At 38.3% G+C, this 22908-nt stretch overlaps 1 long non-coding RNA gene across 1 annotated transcript in view; it reads right to left on the reverse strand.

Moving 5' to 3' along the window:
* Positions 1-19111: 19111 nt before the first annotated feature.
* The window catches only part of LOC122562173, a 30819-nt gene continuing 27022 nt past the window's right edge, over positions 19112-22908 (reverse strand). Inside the window, exons 2-3 of the long non-coding RNA XR_006315259.1 lie at positions 21571-21668; positions 19112-19174 (exon numbers count right to left, since the gene is read on the reverse strand). This is a non-coding gene — a long non-coding RNA (uncharacterized LOC122562173). The remainder of the gene's footprint in view (positions 19175-21570; positions 21669-22908) is intronic.

Genomic DNA, 22908 nt, shown 5'->3' on the forward strand with positions numbered 1-22908 from the left:
AAGGCATTTGGATGAGTATATGAATAGGAAGGGTTTGGAGGGATATGGGCCGGGTGCTGGCAGGTGGGGCTAGATTGGGTTGGGATATCTGGTCGGCATGGCCAGGTTGGACCGAAGTATCTGTTTCCATGCTGTACATCTCTATGACTCTATGACTCTGTATCTCCTCAGGGTTTCAATAATTGACTTTATTGTATCCTCAAGTTGCTATTGGCACTTGGGTGGCATGGTGGCTCAGTGTTTAGCACTGCTACCTCACAATACCAGGGACTCTGCCAACTATCTGCATAGAGTTTGCACGTTCTCCCTGTGTGGGTTTCTTCCAGGTGCTGCAGTTTCCTCCCATGCTAAATTATCCAATAGTGTCTAGGAAAGTGTAGATAAGGTGTGTTAGCTGTGGGAAATGCAGCGGAATCGGTCTGGGTGGGAATGTTGGTATGGACTTGTTGGGCTGAATGGCCTATTTCTGCACTGTAGTGATTCCATAATTTGTCTGAAGTGATAGTTTTCGGTATTGAATGGTTACGATCACAGAAGTACTGATGTTTTCATACTATCAGCGAGTGAATGAGGTGTAACTTATGGCACCACAGGGCTCGCAGCTCAGAAGGGTGAACTTACTTAATGCTGATCAATGCCATAGAATGGTGGCTTGTGGCACACTTTGTCACTGAGTTGTCATCTTTTCGGTTTTTGTAAATAGCCATATGTTACTTTCAGCCACACTCACACATGAATATCAATCATCTCAGTGAAGTACTGCAGCTAATGGGATATGTACAACTGCAGCAGCCAAACCCCCCATGGGGGAGGGTCAGTTTAATAAAACAATTTGACCAATACTGAAAGGAAAATGTGTTCCATCATTCCTCAACTGAGTAGAAATCAATGCAAACTCTTGTTACATTGGACAAAGAATTTATTGTTTAAGCAATCTGTGAATAAGCCAGTGTCAGGATGTTAACAATAATGAGTCATCCGGCTTTGATGCAAACTGCAAGATGAGATAGGATTTAACACTCCCATCAATCAATTTCTTGACCATCTGACCAAGAAATAATGAATCTATCTGACTCTGACTGATGCCTAGTCAGTGATGAACAGACATGAAACTCAAAAACCTAACAGTCTGTGATCATGAGGTTAGTGCTCAGCAGCTGTGATTGTTTTAGACATGAACTGCCCTATGTCTGTGTCCAAATAGCTAATTTAATAGAGGTAAATGAGAGCATTCGCAGGTTACTGGTATTAATGCCAGAAATCAAAAGGGGCTTTCACACCACAGGTACAATGTTGGTGGTTGCTAATAAAAGATGGAATTCAAAGGGCAGCTTTTGTCAGATCTTCAGAAAAAGGTAATATTGCAGTACTTTTTTTCCCATTAGCCTCTTAATTGAAGGCCATCTGTTTAGAATAGTTTTACATCAAGCATGTTGCTACACCATTTTTCATTTGGTGCATTTACATCACATTAATTATTTCAAGGAAGTGTAAGAGAAAGATATCAAGCAGGAAAAGTTTACATTATGCAAGGTGATGGTTTCCTTTCTGGACATGTTTCAGAAATTTTCTGACATACGAAGAGGGACTGGATCAGTTAGGACTATATTCACTGGAGTTTAGAAAAATGTGGGAAATCTTACAGAAACCCATAAGAATTCTCACAAGTCTAGACAGGGTAAACACAGGAAGGATGTTCCCAATGATCCCCAGAACCAGGGGTCACACTCTAAGGATACATGGCAAGCCATTTGGGCCTGAAATGAGATGTTTCTTCACCCAGAGAGGAGAGAGCCTCTGGAATTCTTTGCCACAGAAAGGGGTTGAGGTCAAAACATTGAATGTTTTCAAGAAGGGGTTAGATGTAATTATTAGGGCTAAATGGAGCAAAAGGTATGGAGAGAATATGGCAACGGGGGACTGAATAGGATGATCAGCCATGATCATGTTGAACAGTGGAGCAGGTTCAAAGGGTGCAATGACTTATTCCTCCTCATATTTTCTATGTATGTTTCTGCACATTTCCTTTCATATAATAATTGGATATAATAGTCTTTAGTTGAAACTTTATTGCTGGAACAGCACAGCAGGTCAGGCAGCATCCAGGGAACAGGAGATTCGACGTTTCGGGCACAGGCCCTTCTTCAGGAATTCCTGAAGAAGGGCCTGTGCCCGAAACGTCGAATCTCCTGTTCCCTGGATGCTGCCTGACCTGCTGTGCTGTTCCAGCAATAAAGTTTCAACTTTGATCTCCAGCATCTGCAGACCTCACTTTCTCCTATAATAGTCTTTAGACATGAAATAGTAACCATTATGTTGTGAGTTCTGGAAATTAATCTATAAAATTACCAAAATAACTCATACCAATGCTGTCAGAAAATTATTTGTCACAGACTAACCTTGGATTTTCCTTACTAAACATTCCTACTTCCTCATTTATAATTATATTTTTGTTTACTTTTAGTTCTCAATATTAAACTTTAAGTTCTATGTTATATATCTTTTGTTGACGTCAAGTCTAAATGTATTCCATCAAACTGTTTTGATTCAGATATAAATCTACCCATACTTATCTTCACCCACAAAACGTGCATGTGGTATCAATCCTGAAAGCTCCTCATTAACAGCACTGTCTATGTATTGTGTGAATGTACCTAATACCTCCATAGCCATGGACTGCAGCAGTTCAAGGAGATGGATCACCTTCTGAAGGTAATTAGGGACAGGTAAATAATGTTATGTTGCCAGCACATTCTCATTACAAGAAAGATTTTAAGACATTCTTATGAATTTTAAAATAAGCTACAGCTAAAATAAGTTCAAAAAGAATTGCATTTGGACACAGATTCCTGGTTCTGATGAAGAGCGGTAGATTTTGCCTGAAACATTTACTGTTCTTTGTGTCTTCATACAAGGCCAGGCCAGACTCCAAAGATAAAAATCACACAACACCAGGTTATAGTCCAACAGGTTTATTTGGAAGCATAGCTTTTGGAGCGCTGTTACTTCATCAGGTGGTTGTGGAGGTTGAGATCATACTCGCAGAATTTATAGCCAAAGGAGTCCAGTGTCCATTTCAAACTGTAAAACTATGCAGAGGGTTTGTCAGTCCGACATAGCATTGGGACACAGAGAGGCTTCACATCTATCGTTTAAAAACTGAGCTATCTTGAGAATGTAATTTAAAAGAAGTTCTGGGACTTACATATCAAAGAACAGAAACCGGCATATCCCATTATAAAAGATGAAAGTTTTAGTCTCAGATTGTTTACTGTATCCCATCTCCATGACACTGAACTTTGGCTATAAATTCTGTGAGCATGGCCTTAACCTCTTCAACCACCTGATGAAGGAGTGGCAGTCCAAAAGCTAGTGCTTCCAAATAAACCTGTTGGATTATAACCTGGTGTTGTGTAATTTTTAACTTTGTCCACCCCAGTCCAACACCGACACCTCCAAGTCATACTATTAAAGAGTGTTTCTTAACACTCCATATATAAAGGGAAGAGTATAGAGTAGTATATTCCATGCTGTATCAGTTCCAGCCTCTAGCAGAGTAATAGTACTTTACTACTGAGGTCACGGTTACATCACAGCTGAGGTGTTTGTCTTAAGAAGAGAGATTGAGCCCTTTACACCAATACTCTGGAGATTAGAAAAATGAGAGGAGATCTCATTGAGGTAAGTAAGGTGATAAAGGAGATGAACAAAGTAGATGTGGAAAGGATGTTTCTTCGTGTGAGGTATTTCAGAATAAGAGGTTGTAGCATTCAAAAAAGGGGTGGCAGAATTAAAGCAGAGATGAGGAGGAATTTCTTCACTCAGAGTGTCGTGAGTCTGTGGAATTCATGACCCGAGATTGTGATGGATGCTGGGACATTGAGCAAATTTAAGGAGAATTGGACAGATTTTAAACTACTATTGTGTTGAAGGGTTATGGAAAGCAGGCAGGAATTTGAGACTGAGATGAGATCAGCCATGATCAGAATATGATATGGAGATGCAGGGGTTGAACTGGGGTGGGCAAAGTCTGAAGTCGCACAACACCAAGTTATAGTCCAACAGGATTATTTGAAATCATAAAGTTTCAGAGCGCTGCTCCTTCCTCAGATGAAGATGTGAAGCTAGATTGACTACTCCTACTCCTAGGCGAAAGTGAGGACTGCATTAGCTGGAGATCAGAGTCAAGATTAGAGTGGTGCTGGAAAAGCACAGCAGGTCAGGCAGCATCCAAGGAGCAGGAAAATCGTGTTTCGGGCAAAAGCCCTTTATCAGGAATGGCATTTTCCAGCACCACCCTAATCTCTACCCCTGCTCCTAGTTCTTGTGTTCTTACTTCAGAGGCTCATCTACATATTTATTAAACCCCATTTTATTTATTAAACTCCAGCAGCAAATTTCTTTTCTTTTATGCCCTTGCTTTCCTAAAACACTGAACTACTCACCTCAAGGGATATTTTATTTTTAAACAAATTTTAAAAGAACCTGGTGTTCTCTCAGAACACAAAAACGAAGTGCCTCCCTTAACCCAGCCAATATTGAAATAGTTATACCTGGTTCCGTCCAGTTTAGAACACAAGTTTCATAGTGACACAATAATAGTGACAACATATAATGAACCTTGAACACAGTTCTGAAAGGACTTGTTAGTGGGCTACCACAATAGGATGAAGACAAGTGGATGAGGGGCACCACTTCCACTTGACTAAACACCAATTATTTTTAATCTCTTTTACATTGTTGAAAATATAGTGTGAAAAACTGTTGGTTGGTCAAGTTGCACAATTAAACAAGAGCTGAAGGCCATCTCCATTCAGTGACGGCATAACGATGTCTTCAGGTTCTTGTGCCATATTCTTAAGTGCTGAAAATGTGTTGCTTGAAAAACGCAGCAGGTCAGGCAGCATCCAAGGAACAGGAGAATCGACGTTTAGGGGATAAGCCCTGCCCGAAACATCGATTCTCCTGTTCCTTGGATGCTGCCTGACCTGCTGCGCTTTTCCAGCAACACATTTTCAGCTCTGATCTCCAGCATCTGCAGCCCTCACTTTCTCTCCCATATTCTTAAGTTTAGGACAAAGAGAGGAGTGAATCATCTGGACAACTGCAGATGATAGGTTCACTTCTTCAAAAGATTCATGCAAAGATTATGAATGATTAACAAAAATCCCCTCAGACACTGCTAGCTGCACTGGAAGATGTGCAGTCGTGCATTGGGACCTGCATTTTAAAAACGTTCTGGACAAAATGATGAGATTAGAGAAGCATCTGCTTTGACTCCTGCCCTCACTTCTGACAGTATGTCAGAAACACTAAATATAGACTATCTAAGCTCTTTTACAGAAGTAAAGCATAATTCTTATCTTTCAGTATTGCTGGAGAATTTTCAGTCTGACTCAGAGTCTTTTGTTCTCTATCATCATGAACTATTTTATCAGACTCACACTGGTTGTTGCTAGTTGAAAGATAACTGTGGCCACCTTGTGAAGCTGAGAGTACGGGAGCTTCTGTCACATCCTCAAAAGATATCTGTAGGGATTCATTGTTGGTGCTGTTGGTCACAGAAAATGGCAACACCACAGGAGAAGGTGAAAAATTCTGTTCGCTCTCATCTGGAAGACTATTAAAGGGATCCTGATGTACTGCATCAATGACTAAAAAGTCAGGTAGCATTGGATTTTCTCCCTGAAATTCTGTGAGTGTTCAATGGTTCTATGTTATCAGACCCACCCCCTAGGTAGTCCCTGGTTTGGAAACTGAACGAGGAAGAGGGTCAATACATCAAAAGAAGGATCATAGAGCTGATCAAATGCTGGGGAAAGCTGAGGAAGTTATTCACAAGAAGTCATCCAACCTTCCTGGCATAAAAATTCAATAGACTAAAACATCTTCACAAATTGATGTGTATGGGGTGGCCCGGTGGCCCGTTCGTTAGCACTGCTGTCTCACAGCACCAGGGATCCAGGTTTGATTCCAGCTGCGGGCAATCGACTGTGTGAAGTTTGCACATTCTCCTTGTGTCTGCGTGGGTTTCCTTTGGGTGCTCTGGTTTCCTGTCAATGATGTGCAGGTTAGGTGAATTGGCCATGCTAAATTGCCCAGAGTGTTCAAGAATGAGTAGGTTAGGTGCATTAGTCAGGGGTAAAATGTAGAGTAATGGGGAATGGGTTCGTGTGGGATATTCTTCGGAGGGTCGGTGTGGACTTGTTGGGCCGAAAGGCCTGTTTGCATAATGTAGGGATTCTAATTCTAAATTCTAACAGCAAATTCATGTTCAGTTTTCTGTGGATGAAACTCATGCTCCTGGAGAGGTGATTCCTCACAAAATGGATTATTTTCATCATCTTTGCAAAGAATATCTTTTACCTGGGCTACAAAGTTTGGTAACCATTTTAGAAGCTTATCTCACTGAGTAATTTTAGTAACATCTGCAACAATTTTCAAGAAGATGCCAGCATTTTGGAGACTTTGCTAGAAATTGTGATTTTTGCTGTACAAATTTGCTTATCTAACTGAGTTATACACTTTAATAATGTGTACAATACATTTTACCCAGCTTTACCCCTGCAGTAAAAGACCCTTACCTGTGTTGTTTTATTACAAAAGGTGAAAATAGATTAATCAACTAAAAGTAAGCCTGTTTACTCAGCACTCCTGGACCTTCACCTGTGAGAAACCATTGGAGTTCCAAAATTAAGCAGTAGGGGCCACTATTCAAACATGTCACATAATTCACATATAAACGTTTTGTTGGTAAAGTTCCACTAAATCTAAGGCAGGCCAGTCATGATGCAAGTTACACATCAAAGAAGATTTAAATTAGTTCAATCATTTGAAACTTACTATGAAATTAAATAACCATCACACAGATGAAATATTAATCTGAAGTTCATTCATGCCACTGTATAAAGCTCAGTGAAAGCAAGATCCGAATTTATGTTATCTTAATAACCTCATATAATATCAAGACTAAATTTACTTTAATGGTCAAAAACAAATATTCAGATAATATATTTATATATATTTCACCATTACGTTTTCCTGCAGTGTGAATAAACTGATAAGCATGAAGATCTGCTGCTTAACTTCCTCATTTAATTTTAGTCTTAACTATTTTGTAAAGATTTCTTTACACTCAAGTTGAAGCTCTTTAATACAGGAATGAATCAAGAAAAGTCACTATCCAATTAGAAATAAGATAATCCAATAACTCAGAGGTTGTGTAACACAGTCCATTGTATAGGGCTGAGAAGAATTTCGATAGTTTGGCTGTTTAAAACCCTGACCTGCGGTTTAAAACATGTAATATTGAAATTGAATTATGGGGATTTCCATAGTGTTTCATCCCTTTTTAGCCTGTGTACTCTGATCATCTTGTATAGGGTGGGGAGTGCCTTTGATCTGGAGGAATTAGGTAGTCTGTGCAGCCAACAAAGATAACTGATGTTACGTTTTAATTAAATCGTAATTTAAACTGGTGCCAGCAAGCACATACAGTAAAATACCAGACGTATATTTTGGGAGATAATTACAGACTAAACCACTGCCATGTTTATGAGATCTTCCGTGTTTGTTTCATCTGCAATATATTTAATGTAATGTTTCATTGCAGAGGGTTTTTAACAGGACTGAATATTCCTGATGCTTGCAGTAAAGGTTATGATTATCTTATGCTCCAAGCAACTTAAATAATTTCTTTGAAGACCATTTAAAATGACTTACTTTATAAAACTTATAAATGTTCATGGAAAAATGGAGGGATATCTGAACAAACTATTTGCTGTGCAGTAAAAACTCAATGAAGTATTTAAGCAATTGATAAGGTGTCAGTTTTGGCTCAGCATTGTTCTATTCTGAGTCAGAAGGTTGTGGGTTCTGCCTCATGCCAGAGACGTGAACACCTTGTCTAGACTAATACTCTGGGGCAGTGAGGGCATGCTATGCAATAGCATATGCTGCCTTCAAGATGTTAGACTGAGGCTTGACTTTCAAATTGAAGTAATAGATTCCATGGCACTATTTGAGGAGGAACAGACCCAAAGTTATGAAAGGCACGATAGAAGCTTAGAACTTCCTGTTTGCTCATATCAACCCCAAATTTTATCTTCAATTGTTTATCAACAAAAGTAAAGAAAACATTTCCTGAGCATGTTCGTGAAGACAACGTCCCTTTAAAATTATACTTCAGCAGCAACTTGGACTTCCATGAGACTTTTAGTGTAGAATAAAGGCAAAATGGTTCACAGAGGTGTAGTCGAGAATTAGATGTTCAACAAACAAAGGTAGTATTAGGAAAGGTGAGCAAACATGTGGTCAAAATTTGGGTTGAAGGAAGATCTTAAGGAGAAAGAGGGTGACAGAAGAGTTTATATAAAGAATTGCAGAGCTGAGGTCTCGATAACTGATGACATGACCATCAATAACGGAATGGTAAGAGAGAGGGAGATGCATTGTAAGTGATTATTACTGTGTTTGTAACACTGTGTAGTTGATACCAAATGTTAATTAAAAGATCAGTATGGTGGGATATAGAAACTACAGTTTTTCCATATCTGCTGTAATGACATTCTTAGTTTAATTTCATATAAATATAAGTTGTGAGTAAACAGCAACTTTACATTTATTTGAATGAACATGTCATATCATACCTCCAGAGCAGGTAGAACTTGAACCCAGGTCTTTTAGCTCAAGAGCTGGAAATACTACCACTGTGTCTGAAGAGCCCTCTAACCAACTGTTTCTTATTTTCTAATCAATCTGTACAGGGATGATATCACACACCTCTGTAACAAGGATGGGACTTGAACCAACACCTCCTGCTCTAGAGGTAGAGACACTACCACTGTGCTAAATTGCCTGTAGTGTTAGGTGAAGGGGTAAATGTAGGGGAATGGGTCTGGGTGGGTTGCGCTTCGGCGGGTCGGTGTGGACTTGTTGGGCCGAAGGGCCTGTTTCCACACTGTAAGTAATCTAATCTATCGTAATCTAATTTAACAGTTTAATGTCATGATTTGATCACTTCTATTTGCTAGAAGTCTTTCTCTGTCCAGGAGGAGGCTCCATTTACCTTTCTGTTAACCAACATTAGCAAATTTGAACTCAAGTCAATTGAACAAAACCTGGTAGAAACCAAGCCAAGTTAAAACCACTTTCTTGGCTCTTATACATTTTTGAATGAACAAAAATACAACTTGAAGAGGCTAAGTACATAGATCAATCTTAGTAGCAGAATTCTGTTACTATATACTGGAAACCTTTTTCAAGAATGTTTAACAGATTTTTTTAACATCTGTTTTGAGAATGAGTTCTGCAGATTGGATGACTTTGAGACCATCAATAAGCTTCAATGTGTGGTGTAGCACAAGCTGTCATTCACAGCCAAACCATCCAAATGTGATTCCACTGCAATAGTTATGCTTTCTGCAATAACTCCACAGAGGCCGGTATCCCACCACCAAGTCATCCTTTATTTACACGTGCAAAGTACTTGACACTGGTCCGGCTTTCTCAGAGCCAGCTCTCAGAGTGAACAAAACCTCTGACACTCCTCTTTATATCAGACAGCCAGAGTTCCAAGATTAGACCAGATTAACACCCCCAATCAAAGAACTCATATTCCATGAGGTAAAAACAATGACTGCAGATGCTGGAAACCAGATTCTGGATCAGTGGTGCTGGAAGAGCACAGCAATTCAGTCATATTCCATGAGGTCTATCTGGCTGACCTCATTACCACCACTACTCATTCAGTGTCTAGTAATATCACAATTCAGATCATTTAGAAAACTCTTGATTAAAAGTTTCCAGTACCTGTAACTCAGGGGTTTCAGGGGTTATAATCCACATTTCATGCTTTGAATTCAATGTATATCACTTGTGAGCTCACTTCAGATTAGGTTCATTTGCACAGTTTATAAACTCAATCAGAGCATGTGTGGACTCTTCTGCTGCTGATGCAATGATGTTGCAATATATGCAAGGCAAAATATTATTGTTTGAAATTTCATTTTTGGTCATAAAGTTAAAAATCAGCAGGGGAGTAATTTCTTTAAATTTCATTATATTTCTGTTAAATGTCACCCCTTATAAGATCCGAAATTTAGATAGTTTTGTTTTGTCTGTAATCTGTAACACAGTTCTGAAGAAGCCAGGTGCTGGGCTTAGATGGCCACGTCTGGCTACCATTTGTCATCAACCCATCTTTAATATTCCTGAAAAATAATGCATTTACAGCCTTTAGTGTCAGTGAAGTGTAAGCACCAAGACTCTGGCAGATTCTAGTACCAATTGAATGGTGTTTGTTCGGAGAGTTGCCATACCTCAGCAACCCAGTGGAACCTCTCATTTATGGAAGCTGTAACACATTAAGCAAACTGAGCAGCCCATAGTTCTGGAGACTGATTGAATATTTTTGAAACTTTCCAGCCAAGGTTGACCAAAAACTGCAAATATTGAATTTACAAACTAATGTTCTAAATGCCAATGACCCTCTGTCCTCGATTTACCATAGCTCTTTTCTGGGACAGGTTGGTTGCACTGACCATTATTATTCCATCTTTTTACTTTCACTACCACTAGTCTCTGTAGCTTTCAAGCACTTGTGTATAAGCAAAAGTAAGAATAACACTTCAAAGCTATCTTCCTGCTTTCAGTAAAATGACAAATCAATGAATTTAACAAATATTAAGTGGCAATTTACTATGGCAACTATTTTAGCTTTGAGCTTTCCTGATTTTTGTTTATGTTTGAAAACTCAGTTTGATGTTATGATTTTCTGAATGATGCATTTATTCCTGACTCCTCAGGGACATATTTCTGCCCAGATGACTTGATTTCACTATTTCTGATTTCCATAGAGATTCTAATGTAATGACTAAATAATTAAACTTCTTTACAATTTAAAGAGAGCTTTAATGCACTGCAAAACATAATAAGGAGCTATTGATGTAGTTACTGATGTGCTGCATGGTTCAGTGAATTCTTGACTCATCTCACTCTCATTCCCATCAAATAAAAATTCATGGTCATAATAATTAAAGATACAACTTTCTTCATGTCATATTTCCTTTCATGAAAGCATATTGTATGGCTACGGTTTTGCAGAAAGTATTTATCAATGGCTTTTAAATACTCCAGTTTGAAATGTTATTTTAGAAACTTGTGTGGGTAGAAAAAGCAACAAATAAAACAGCAACTTGGCCCAAACAGCACAACACGAGCAATGACCCAAACAACCCGAAGCTTCATCCAAGCATTAGGAAACAGTTATGTTTAATCTACAGTGGACAAGGCAGGGCACAGGATGTGCTGTGGGTTTCCAGTATTGACAAAACAACTTTTCTTTGTCCATATAGCTGCTTACAAAGTTACTTGTAAACCAGCTTCACGGATTAATCAGATATAAACTGCATTCTCTCATTCCTACAGACTAGTTTGATTCGATAAACCAGCTGACAATACTCTTAATAACTTTTCAGCTGCAGCATTATTGCTCTGGATGTTTCATATCTTTGTGTTTAGTTGTACATTAATGCTTTTGTACTATTCTTTTACAGTTCTCAGGCAGTAGTCAGCCCCTTCTAAACCATTTTTTTTGTCAGGAATTAGAATCATAAAATCCCTACAGTGCAGGAAGAGACTGTTCAGCCCAATGAGTCTATACCGAACCTCCAAAGAACACTCTCCCAACCTATCCCTGTAATCTCCCCATTATCATGGTTAATCCACCTAGCCTGCACAGTTTTGGATTATGGGAGGAAACGGGAGCACCCAGCGGAAATGGGTAGAATGTGCAAACTCCACACAGAGAGTTACTTGAGGCTGGAATCAAATTGGATCCCTAGTGCTGTGCAGTAGCAGTGCTAACCACTGAGCCACCGTGTCACCCATTTTGTGCTAAGTTGCCAATATTTTTGAGATTTTGTTGCTCAGTGTTCTCCAGTAAGAAGTAGTGCTGATTGTCCAGTTCTAAATATTCACCATTGCCGTGAAGTTGCTAATGATGCTATAAGGCTTTCAATGAAATGTCACTCATCCTAACCTGTAGCACGAGAGTGCAAATTTTTGAAGCTGATCTCTTACAGGGGAGGAGTAAAATGCTGAAAAATAGAAACTTTAATTCAAAAAATATAGTTCAGGAATCTTGCACAACTTGATCAGTTTGAATCAAAATAAAACGAAATGTAAGGTATCATGATACTTAAGTTGAAATTCACACTTCTGCTCATTAAAATGATGGAAATGGTAATGTTAGGGAATTGCAACTGTAGCCAATTGCAGTATTAACATACTTGGTATAAACATCATGGCATAGACAGAGAACATAGGGGGCTAAAACCTTCAACATATTGTCTAGCTATCACCATTGTTAACAGCTAACCCGAGAATGCAACTTTTTAAAAAAAAGGTTTTGTGATTTACACATGAAAGAAGTGAAACTATTATTGTATTCTAACAGATGAAAGGCTTAACAGACAATCAATTTTTCAATGTAAAATTTCAGTTACATCACACTGTAAATTTTTGCTATAAATTCTGTGTTAGGATTGAGCCCTCCATTATCACCTGATGAAGGAATGTCGCTCCGAAAGCTAGTGTGCTTCCAATTAAACCTGTTGGACTATAACCTGGTGTTGTGTGATTTTTAACTTTGTACACCCCAGTCCAACACCGGCATCTCCAAATCACAACATACTTGGTGTATGCTAAGACTTGGTGTAAGCTCCTTGGATGCTGCCTGACCTGCTGCGTTTTCCAGCAACACATTTTCAGCTCTGATCTCCAGCATCTGCAGTCCTCACTTTCTCCTAGTATGCTAAGACTAGTCAATATGTTATCTCTTTTCACAAAAACTACTATCTTTCAAGTAGAAAAGTCAACAATATATTTGCAGAGTGATTGAGATGCAACTTGGGTCTATCCTGAAATCATCATGAACCAGCAGGAAGCCTCTGATGAAAGATAAGACTCAACATTGAACCTTATATCAGTCAGAGAGCAGACTGCAAAGGCAGAATGGTAAAAGATCAGCCTGGGTTTCTTTAACTTCACATTGTATGTCCTATTTCACTGTTTCCTCAGCTCTCGCAGTTATGAGGACACACTGGTCAGTTGAATATTGTGTAACTTAGCTTAGATCCCTAAACCTTTTTTGAATATGAAATACAAATATCTCCAGTGGTTAGTCTCGGCAATTTTTGACAGCCAGATAGAACGCTTTGTGATAGCCCCATTGTCAGGATGAGACTAGAGAGTTATTCTGCCTGCTCCAATGCATCCACTGACATGGAATAACATTGATGGGAACTGTCAAAATCTTCCATATTCAACAATTGAAATATTTGCACTATTTGACTTTAAACTTTTCAAAATTAGTATACAAAGTTATAGCTCTAACACTTTAATAAATGCAGAGCCAGTCTAGCAAGTTTACTATTGGTCACTGCTGTTCTTTGTAGGAAAGTCATGATAACAGAGCTCCTTTTAATTGCAGAGAAAGAAAGGAATATTGTTGCAAGTTGAGTATCAAAAGGCAACTTGGATCAAAATGAACTTCAAAAGAAATCTGAGATTTTCTGGATTTTTTTTCTAAATTCTTTTAAATTAAGTTTTTAAGTGGACATGTTTGGAAAGGAAAAGCTATAGCTGTGGTGGGGCAGGTAAGATTTACCAGTGGAGAATTGGAATGATTGGAATATTATTCATTCACTTTATGCCCAGACTTGTCATTTTTAACCTCACAGTGAAGTTTCGATCCAGATTTACATTCTGTTTAACCTTTTTATGTCTCATGTCAGGTGAATGGATTTTACCACATTGTTGCTTCAACTGTCAGGAAATACATTAATCACCTCAATGCCAACACTCTGCTTGAAAAGAGCCATGAAGCATACAAGCAGGGCGATTGACCAGTACTGAAAAGGACCCTTTATAGTTGGCCTCAAACCTGAGATAGGAAAGTAAAGCACAATTTCCAGGCACAAACCCTGAGTACATGTATATACCAAGATAGTGCAGTTGAAATCTGATATGCCATGGTCTAAGAACCAGCTGCAAGCTATGCCATATGGCAAAAGTACTAAAGACCTTCAAGCAACTAATGGAGTATAGACACTGTGGAATGTTCAGGTCTGGGCAAGCTAGGTACAGCCTGACACTTGCCAAATAAACAATTGTGTCTCTGTGATGCTTTCAAGAGCCAATAAAATTGTGCTTATTCAAGGTAATAAGGAGCTTAGATTAATTATACCCAACATCCAAGGTAGAATTTAACTATGATATCGCCAAATACTGAAGCATAAGGCCAAGTCCATTTTAAGAGTATGTTTTAGCTGGTAAATTGTGAGAACGTGAATGCAGCTCACCAATTGTAAGCCACTGCCACATGAAATAACACAGAAAATAATTTTAAACTTAGCTTTCTGGATTGCCTTCTTGTAAAGTTGTCCAAAATTGCAATCAGCATCCTGTGTATGCCTTAATATTATGATTTGTATATTAATAGAAAGGTGAAAATTTGAGAAAACATTCAGAAAATATCTATTGAAGGAAAGGGCAGCCAGTGCCAGACTCAGAAGTACAGAGAGCAGTATAAAAATATTAATTTAGGTTTCTTTTTCTTATGGATTACACAAAACGCATCTCAGTCATTCAGGAACCTCTGCAGAGTGAGTGTATTGCTGCAGTTAACAGCTGTTTCTTCGCAAAGTTGAGTAGGTATGTATGTGAAGTTGCACAGTGGGGTTGTAGTTAAAGCTTAGCCATAATGAAATCTGGCTGGAATTGCTTGTTCTGTTTGAAAATAATTATGTCCTAAATGCTTGAAAGTCTTCTCCATGTCAAATTCCAGACGAACATAGATTGGCATAATTCTTCTTTCATTGACAGAGGATCAATGCCACAGGATCACAGCAGCTTGATATTTGCCTGTGGGAGTGGTGTGACCACAAGAACTACAGACATTCAAATGAACAGCCCATCAGTACAGCTATGGATAAGCAATGGTGTGGCTCTGCCAGCATGCCCTAATCCCAAAAATGATTTTCAAAAGACCCAATAATTATATGTTTGCCTCGAGGCTGAATAAAATGAAACCAGGACATAGTATTGCTGTTACCAGCTTGGTCAGCTAATAGTATGTATGCAGTTGGAAAAATAGATGAATGCAATGTGTAAAATGATGTTAAGACTAATTATGAACACTTGAGTTACCCAGCAGTCAGGTTACCCAATCCAAGAATGAATCACACATCATGTGACCATGTTTAAGTAAAATTCCATGCAGACTAATTCCTGCACAGTGGGTCTACATGGCTTTCATTTTACACATTATATTAGATAATTGTATTCTGAGTCTACATTCAATTAGCACAGATGTGCAACTTCCATGTTAAAGTTATTGAAGAAATACCAACAGCAACTGTTAATCGTTCTCTGAAACTGCCCCATTTGGCAAATTTAAAAGCCTAGGAACAATAGATTGGTGAGCCTGAATGGTGGGCAAATTGGAGGAAATCCTGAGGGACAGGATTTACACGTATATGGAAAGGCTAGGACTAATTAGGGATAGTCAACATGGCTTTGTGCATGGGAAATCATGCTCATGAACTTGATTGAGTTTTTTGAAAAAGTAATGAAGAGGATTGATGCGGGCAGAGCAATGGACATGATCTATATGGACTTCAGTAAGGCATTCGACAAGATCCCCCATGGGAGGTTGGTTAGCAAGGTTAGATCTCATGGAATACAGGGAGAACTATCCATTTGGATACAGAATTGACTTGAAGAAGGAAGACAGAGGGTGGTGGTGGAGGGTTGTTTTTCAAACTGGTGGCCTATGACCAATGGAATGCCATAAGGATCGATTCTAGGTCCACTATTCTTTGTCATTTATATAAATGATTTGGATATGAACATAGGAGGTATAGTTTGTAAGTTTGCAGACACCAAAATTGGAGGTGTAGTAGACAATGAAGAAGGTTACCTCAGATTACAACAGAATCTTGATCAGATGGGCTAATGGGCTGAGAAACCTTGGAGTGCAAGTTCACAGGTCCTTGAAAGTAGAGTCACAGGTAGATAGGATAGTGAAGATGGGGTTTGGTATGCTTTATTGGTTAGAGCATTGAGTATAGGAATTGGGAGGTCATGTTGTAGCTGTAGGACGTTAGATAGGCCACTTTTGGAATATTGCGTGCAATTCTGGTCTCGTTCCTCTTGGAAGGATGTTGTGAAACTTACATCTCTATGACTCTAATGGTTAATGGTTATTATCGATAACCTTTATTCTAACATTCTCCTTTCTTGTGCTGATGGCCTGACTATGTCTTCTGCAAGTCAACTGTAAGCCGTCTTCTGAAATAAGACTCTTATATACACTTAAACCACCCACTTGCACAATTCTTTACATACAATCAATAGTTAACTTTGCAATAGAAATGCTAACCATGAAAGTTTTTATCTGCTTCTTTAATGTGAGTAGAATCCCTTTTAAAGAGACAAACATCATTTTAACTGTTTAAGTCTCTTCATCATTAAAGAGATAATGACCTGAGATAAACCCCTTCCTCACTGCCCACACCCTTTCCCTCACCTTTGACATATGATCACTCCACTAAACAGGCACCTTAATTTTCCACATATTCTTTTGAAAGTAGGATATGATTAGATTTAAATTACTTATAGATTAGATTACTTACAGTGTGGAAACAGGCCCTTCGGCCCAACAAGTCCACACTGACCCGCCGAAGCGCAACCCACCCAGACCCATTGCCCTACATTTACCCATCCACCTAACACTAGGGGCAATTTAGTATGGCTAATTCACCTAACCTCCCCATTTTTGGATTGTGGGAGGAAAGCAGAGCATCCGGAGGAAGCCCATGCAGACACGGGGAGAATGTGCAAACGCCACACAGAGAGTCGCCTGAGGCAGGTATTGAACCCAGGTCTCTAGCGCTGTGAGGCAGCAGTGCTAACCACTGTACCACCGTGCCACCATTCTGATGATTTCACATTTACATTTTTAAATGTATAAACTATCATGAGCCAACCTAAAATTGAGATTCTTTAGACCTCATACTTTGCACATAGCTCACAAAACCATTGTTAATTTATTATTCAGTTTTCAAGATGCACTATGAGAGCATCAAAAAATTCGGTGTAGCCAAGTGACAACATTGGTTACAGATATAAATGTTTTCTGCCAGGAATCATTATGATAGTAAGTGGAGTTGATTTTGATAGCAAGTGGAGTTCATTTTGACTAGATTTAAAATGCAAGAAAACTTTCAAATACCACACTGGGTAGGGACAGCAGTAATGTTGACAAAAGGTCATCATTTATCATACAGTCATAGAGTCATAGAAACGTACAGCATGAAAACAGACCCTTTGGTCCAACCCGCCAGCACCCAGCCAGATATCCCAACCTAATCTAGTTCCTCCAAACGCTTCCTATTCATATACCCATCCAAATGCCTCTTAAATGTTGCAATTGTACCAGCCTCCACCACATCCTCTGGCAGCTCATTCCATACATGTACCACCTTCTGCGTGAAAAAGTTGCCCTGTAGGTCTCTTTTATATCTTTCCCCTTTCACCCTAAACCTATGCCCTCTAGTTCTGGACTCCCCAACCCCAGGGAAAAGACTTTGTCTATTTATACTATCCATGCCCCTCATAAAGCATACCAAACGCCTTCTTCACCATCCTATCTACCTGCGACTCCACTTTCAAGGAGTTATGAACCTGCACTTCAAGGTCTCTTTGTTCAGCAACACTCCCTAGGACCTTACCATTAAGTGTATAAGTCCTGCTAAGATTTGCTTTCACAAAATGCAGCACCTCACATTTTTCTGAATTAAACTCCATCTGCCACTTCTCAGCCCATTGCCCCATCTGGTCCAGATCCTGTTGTAATCTGAGATAACCCTCTTTGCTGTCCACTAGATTGACAGAGACTATTACTAAGCAAATGCATCATTTTAATTATGAATGTAAGGAAGTGAGCCTCATTGTCATTTAGACTTTTGTCAGACTTCCGCATCTCAAGACATTTGATAATTGGCAAACAGGCTGACTCCAAAGAGACCTGCTGGTGATGTCCTTGACATATACGGAGCAAAATGCAGCATATCCCAAATTGTGGGTTCCCCATTACTTTCTGACAATCAGAGTGCGTAGATAAAAACCCTCCTTACTGAGTCTGTGATACCTCTTTACAAAAACAATCCAAAATTATTCTCTTGGTCTTTCTCTGCCATCACCTCCAGCCTGACAACAATTCCACACACTGCTCCTAGAACCTGTTATAATCTGCTTCAAAAGTTTATCAACTCTTGTTGTAAAAGATGCAGTGCTCTCTGACTTAGCTACTCCCTGTGGCAAAGCATTCTACACAACTATGAACACCGTACTGAAAGGGATACGGTTTCGTACAGACTTGCTTGCTGGTGCAGTAAATCATTAAGACAAGGCTTTCTTGCTTCAAGCTTGGGTTAAAAAAAAGTCTATTCTATTCCCAGGAAACAACAGCTGACGCTTGGATACTATGTATTTTTGCACTGCTTTCAGGCTGGAAAGAAACTCTCTGGGCTCACGGAGTTCCTAGCCTTCATGTGTTTAAAGGAAAGTGAACAGTCTCTTATTGAAGTGGAATCAAATCTGAACTATTCCCTCCTAAGCTAAGTGAAAACTTGACTCAGTTCCAGCCGTCCACTTCATTTAAAAAAATAAACAGTTCATGAAACCTAGATTAGTTTCCATTGCTGATTTTACACACTGTTGCCATTCATGCCTAACAAGTGGAAAATCTTGTCTCTATTCCTTACTATGTTAAGTAAGAATCACTGAATAGAATTATATACTTATTGACAGTAAAATGTGCAGTTTAAAGTGTTTGTTATTCGTTTAGCAAAACAGATCAGATTAACTTTTCTGACATGGGCAACATTTGAACAACAGCCAGATTAAATGAAGAAAATTATTGTGAACGTAGGACATTTTTTCAAATATTAACACAGAATAATGTGTAATGAGTTGAAGATTTTGTCAGCTACCCTTCAGGCCTTCGCAACTCCAATCAATGTTACTTCAGAAAGGAAGCAGTCCTGTATTTCCTTTTCATAGTAAATGCCTTAACATATGTGTTGAATTGGTGCTTGATTTCTGGTCTCTATAGATGGAAAAATCAAATATCTATTGGGCTAAGTCTTTAGTGCTGGATAAAAGTAATCCTCTTATAATCACCTTTATGTAAGCATCATGAAAGGGATTGGTAGGAGTTGGTTTGAAATATTTGACAAAGTGGCATAATTTGGTCTAACCACATAATGGCACATGACACAAGACTCCTCTGCACTGTCCCCTCTCCTGAAACAAAAAAAAGTTTCTCAATCTTTTTTCATGAGATTATATTGCTTTAACCATCATTTGAACTCAGGCCATCTTTGTTGCTTATATTAATAATAATTTATTTTAGTGCAGGAATTAACATCATTAATTTTAAATGGATTAATGCTTCTGGCAAATGAGTGAACAAAGAAATGTTATATAAATGTGTTACATAAATGTGTTCCTGGTCTCTTTCTTACTTATTTCTTCTGTGCATTATAGATATTTGCCCCTACAATAATGCTTAAAAATAAAACTTATTTTTTTAGTTTGTTATTTAACTGTATGTTTTATGCCCTAATTATAGTAGCTTTAGCCATAGAAGGATGCCATTTCTGCAAGGCACATTAATAGCTGAAAAGTAAGATTCCAGAAAATAGGATTGTGCATGTATGAAAAGGACAATGAATCTTACTTTGCAGGTGTGTTGACTTGAGTTTTACTGGCAGAAAAACCAAAACTGGTTCAAATTATAAGCACCTTTGATCATGAATACAGTTCAGCATTCATTTCAGTTTAAAGGGAGTGCATGAATTATTTTCTATTATTATATCCATAATAAAGATATTACAACATCCTCATTCAAAATTGCTGTTGCCACTTATCCTAGAAGATGAGAAATATTTTTTATCAATCCTGGTGATGCATTAAGAAATATAATTGCTTCTATTTGCAAGTTTTAATACAAAATAGTCATGAATACAAATCTATGAATAGAATTCCTGCCTGTGAACCACATGAAACAAACAGAAATATCCTAATAAAGGAAACAAGAGAAATGAAATTGATTAAATGGCTCCAAAACAAAGCTGGCACAGATGCCATGGACTGAATGGTCTCTTTCTGTGCTGCAAGCATTCTATGATTCTATTGCATAAGAAAATTGGTTAGAACCAATTTCACATAAGGGTCTTAGAGCAGAGCAGACACCCACTGCTGTCATGAATAACTATTTTCTCATCAGCAGAATTTGCATTTAGTCTATTACAAACAAATGGGTTGAAAGGTTTATTTCTTCACAAAAGATTAAGTTTTAATAATGTTCCCAGTGAATGAAAGTACTTAGAAGCCAGTTATTGTCATGAAATATATTTAGCACTTCTTTTGACACGCAGGTTTCAGGTAGAAGCTGCAGTCAAGCATATTAAGCCTTGTAAATTTAATAAGTCACAATATATGTAGGTGCTACAATGGACAGTGTTTGCACATCAATCTTTCCTATGTGTGCAGTCTGGCTGGTAAATAATTGTATAATTTTGTATAAGACTCACTGGAGCTAGTGAAGAAAGAAATATATTTTGCTTTAATTCCTGCAGGACCTTGTGACAATCTAATTGACAAATTCTATGAGCCCATAAAAATATTTTACAATGTTTATCATGTGATTTAAGCAAGTTTATTCAGTCTATTGGCTCCCTGAGTAAACAGTTGTCATTTGGACTTTAACAATTGAAATCATAAATTCATAGAATGAAACAGCACAAATGGAGACCATTCGGCCCCACATGCATCTGCTGACTCGTTGGTGGAACAATCCAATTAGTCTCATTCGCCTGTTCTTTTCTTAAAAGAGCACAATTTTGAGTTGGCAGGAAAGGTGGCAAAAGAAAAAAATAATTGAACAAATTAGCCCTGAACAGAAACTACCCTCTTCTCTCCACTTTTTCACACTGAGGGTGGTTCTTATGTGGAATGAACTGCCACATGAAGTATTAGATGTAGGTACAGTTACAACATTTAAAATACATTTGTACAGGCACGTGAATAGGAAAGGTTTAGAGGGATATGGGTCAAACGCAGGCAAGTGGGACTGATTTAGCTTGGGAAACTTGGGAGTTGGACCAAAGAGTCTGTTGCTGTGCTGTGTGATTCTATGACCTCAACAATTAAGTGCTGGGCAAGAAGATCCATTGGAGACTTTCTTAATTTCCAGTAATTAAAGATTTTACGTGGTCAATTAACGGCTAGTGAAGGGCCTCAACTCACCACCTCCCCTACTACCTGTGGTTGCAGGTTGCTACTTTTCCAATTTGGTGACAATTAAAGGCACAGATGAGCAAGGTGAGGTGGGAGTGGTTCAGTGGCTGAAAACATTCCCCTGCCTTTGCTTTGCCAACACTGGTCCCACTCTTCTTATGACCCATGACCCCCATTCTACAAGAAAAAACAAAATCCTACCTTTTCACTGCTGAATCTTCCAATGGGTATACTTCGACCGGTAGACTTTAGAACCCAGAGGTTGGAGGCCTTTGATTGGCTGGCAGCTTCTGGTGTGACTGGGGTTGTAAATATCAAGACCTGTGATAGGGTAAAATACTTGTCCTCGGTCAGCTTGCCAGCTTTTAATAAGCTGACTGGTGAGTGATTGAGGTGAATAATCTCACCAGTGGCATTGGTGTATTACTCAACACACTTGCCCCCTGAATTCAAACAACTATGTTTATGATATTTATGCACTGCTCTGAAATTCAATATTATTTTGGGTATCTGAATAGGAGTAAACGTTTTTCACAGTTTCACACTCTGGTTGAAAATTATCGGGGTAGTAGGAGTAAGCAGTTCAGTCTCTTGAGCCTGCTCCACCATTTATACTCCACTTCCTTCCCTCCCAAAGACCCTCTAAACTGTGACTAATTAAAAATCTGTCTATCTCCTCCCTAAATTTATTCAGTGTCCCAGTGTCCACTGTACACTGGAGTAATAAATTCCACAGATTCAAGACCCTTTGAAAGAAGTAATTTCTTCTCATCTCTGTTTTAAATAAAACTGTGACGTCTCATTCTAGATAACCCCACAAAGGGAAAAACCCTTTCCACATCAACTTTGTTAATCCCCTTTTTCATCTTATATGCCACAACCGGATCTCTCCCCATCCTTCTAAACTCAAGCAAGTATCGACCTAAACTGCTCAATCTTACCTCATAAGACAAGCCTTTCATCTCTGTATATTTTCAGATGATTTTTAGCACTAATGTTTATGTTCTTCCTTGTTAGTCCAACTTGTAGAAAAGAAAGGCTATTCATCACAAGTTCAAGAAACAAAGGGATAAAAGTCTAAAAAAATTTAAAATAAGGTGAAGTATTTTCTTTTGTGAAGTAATAACCTGCAATATTCACCCTCTCTACAACAGTCTAAATAAGATAGGTATTAAAGCTGAAAGTCAAATGACAAAATTTATTTCAAATTGTTTTTTACATCCAACAAATACCATTCAGAAATTCACTTAAAATCTTCTTTCACACAATTATTTTATTAAACAATTTTAGCTCCTGCAAAAAGAACCAAAAATATCTAAATATATACACAATTATTTTCAAAACCATTATTTGACAAAAATATTTGTTTTAGAATTAATTTACATTAATACATTACTATCATTAATTCACTTGCATTTACTTTGCTTGATGCTATTTTAATCATATTTATAATTTTTCTGTCTGATTTCTACTAATCATTCCCTTCATCCTGAGTGTTGCTCTCATGAATCCTCAGGATAAAAAGTTTCATCTACACCT

Source organism: Chiloscyllium plagiosum, chromosome 24, assembly GCF_004010195.1.
Source record: "Chiloscyllium plagiosum isolate BGI_BamShark_2017 chromosome 24, ASM401019v2, whole genome shotgun sequence".
In the NCBI taxonomy this organism is placed as follows: domain Eukaryota; kingdom Metazoa; phylum Chordata; class Chondrichthyes; order Orectolobiformes; family Hemiscylliidae; genus Chiloscyllium; species Chiloscyllium plagiosum.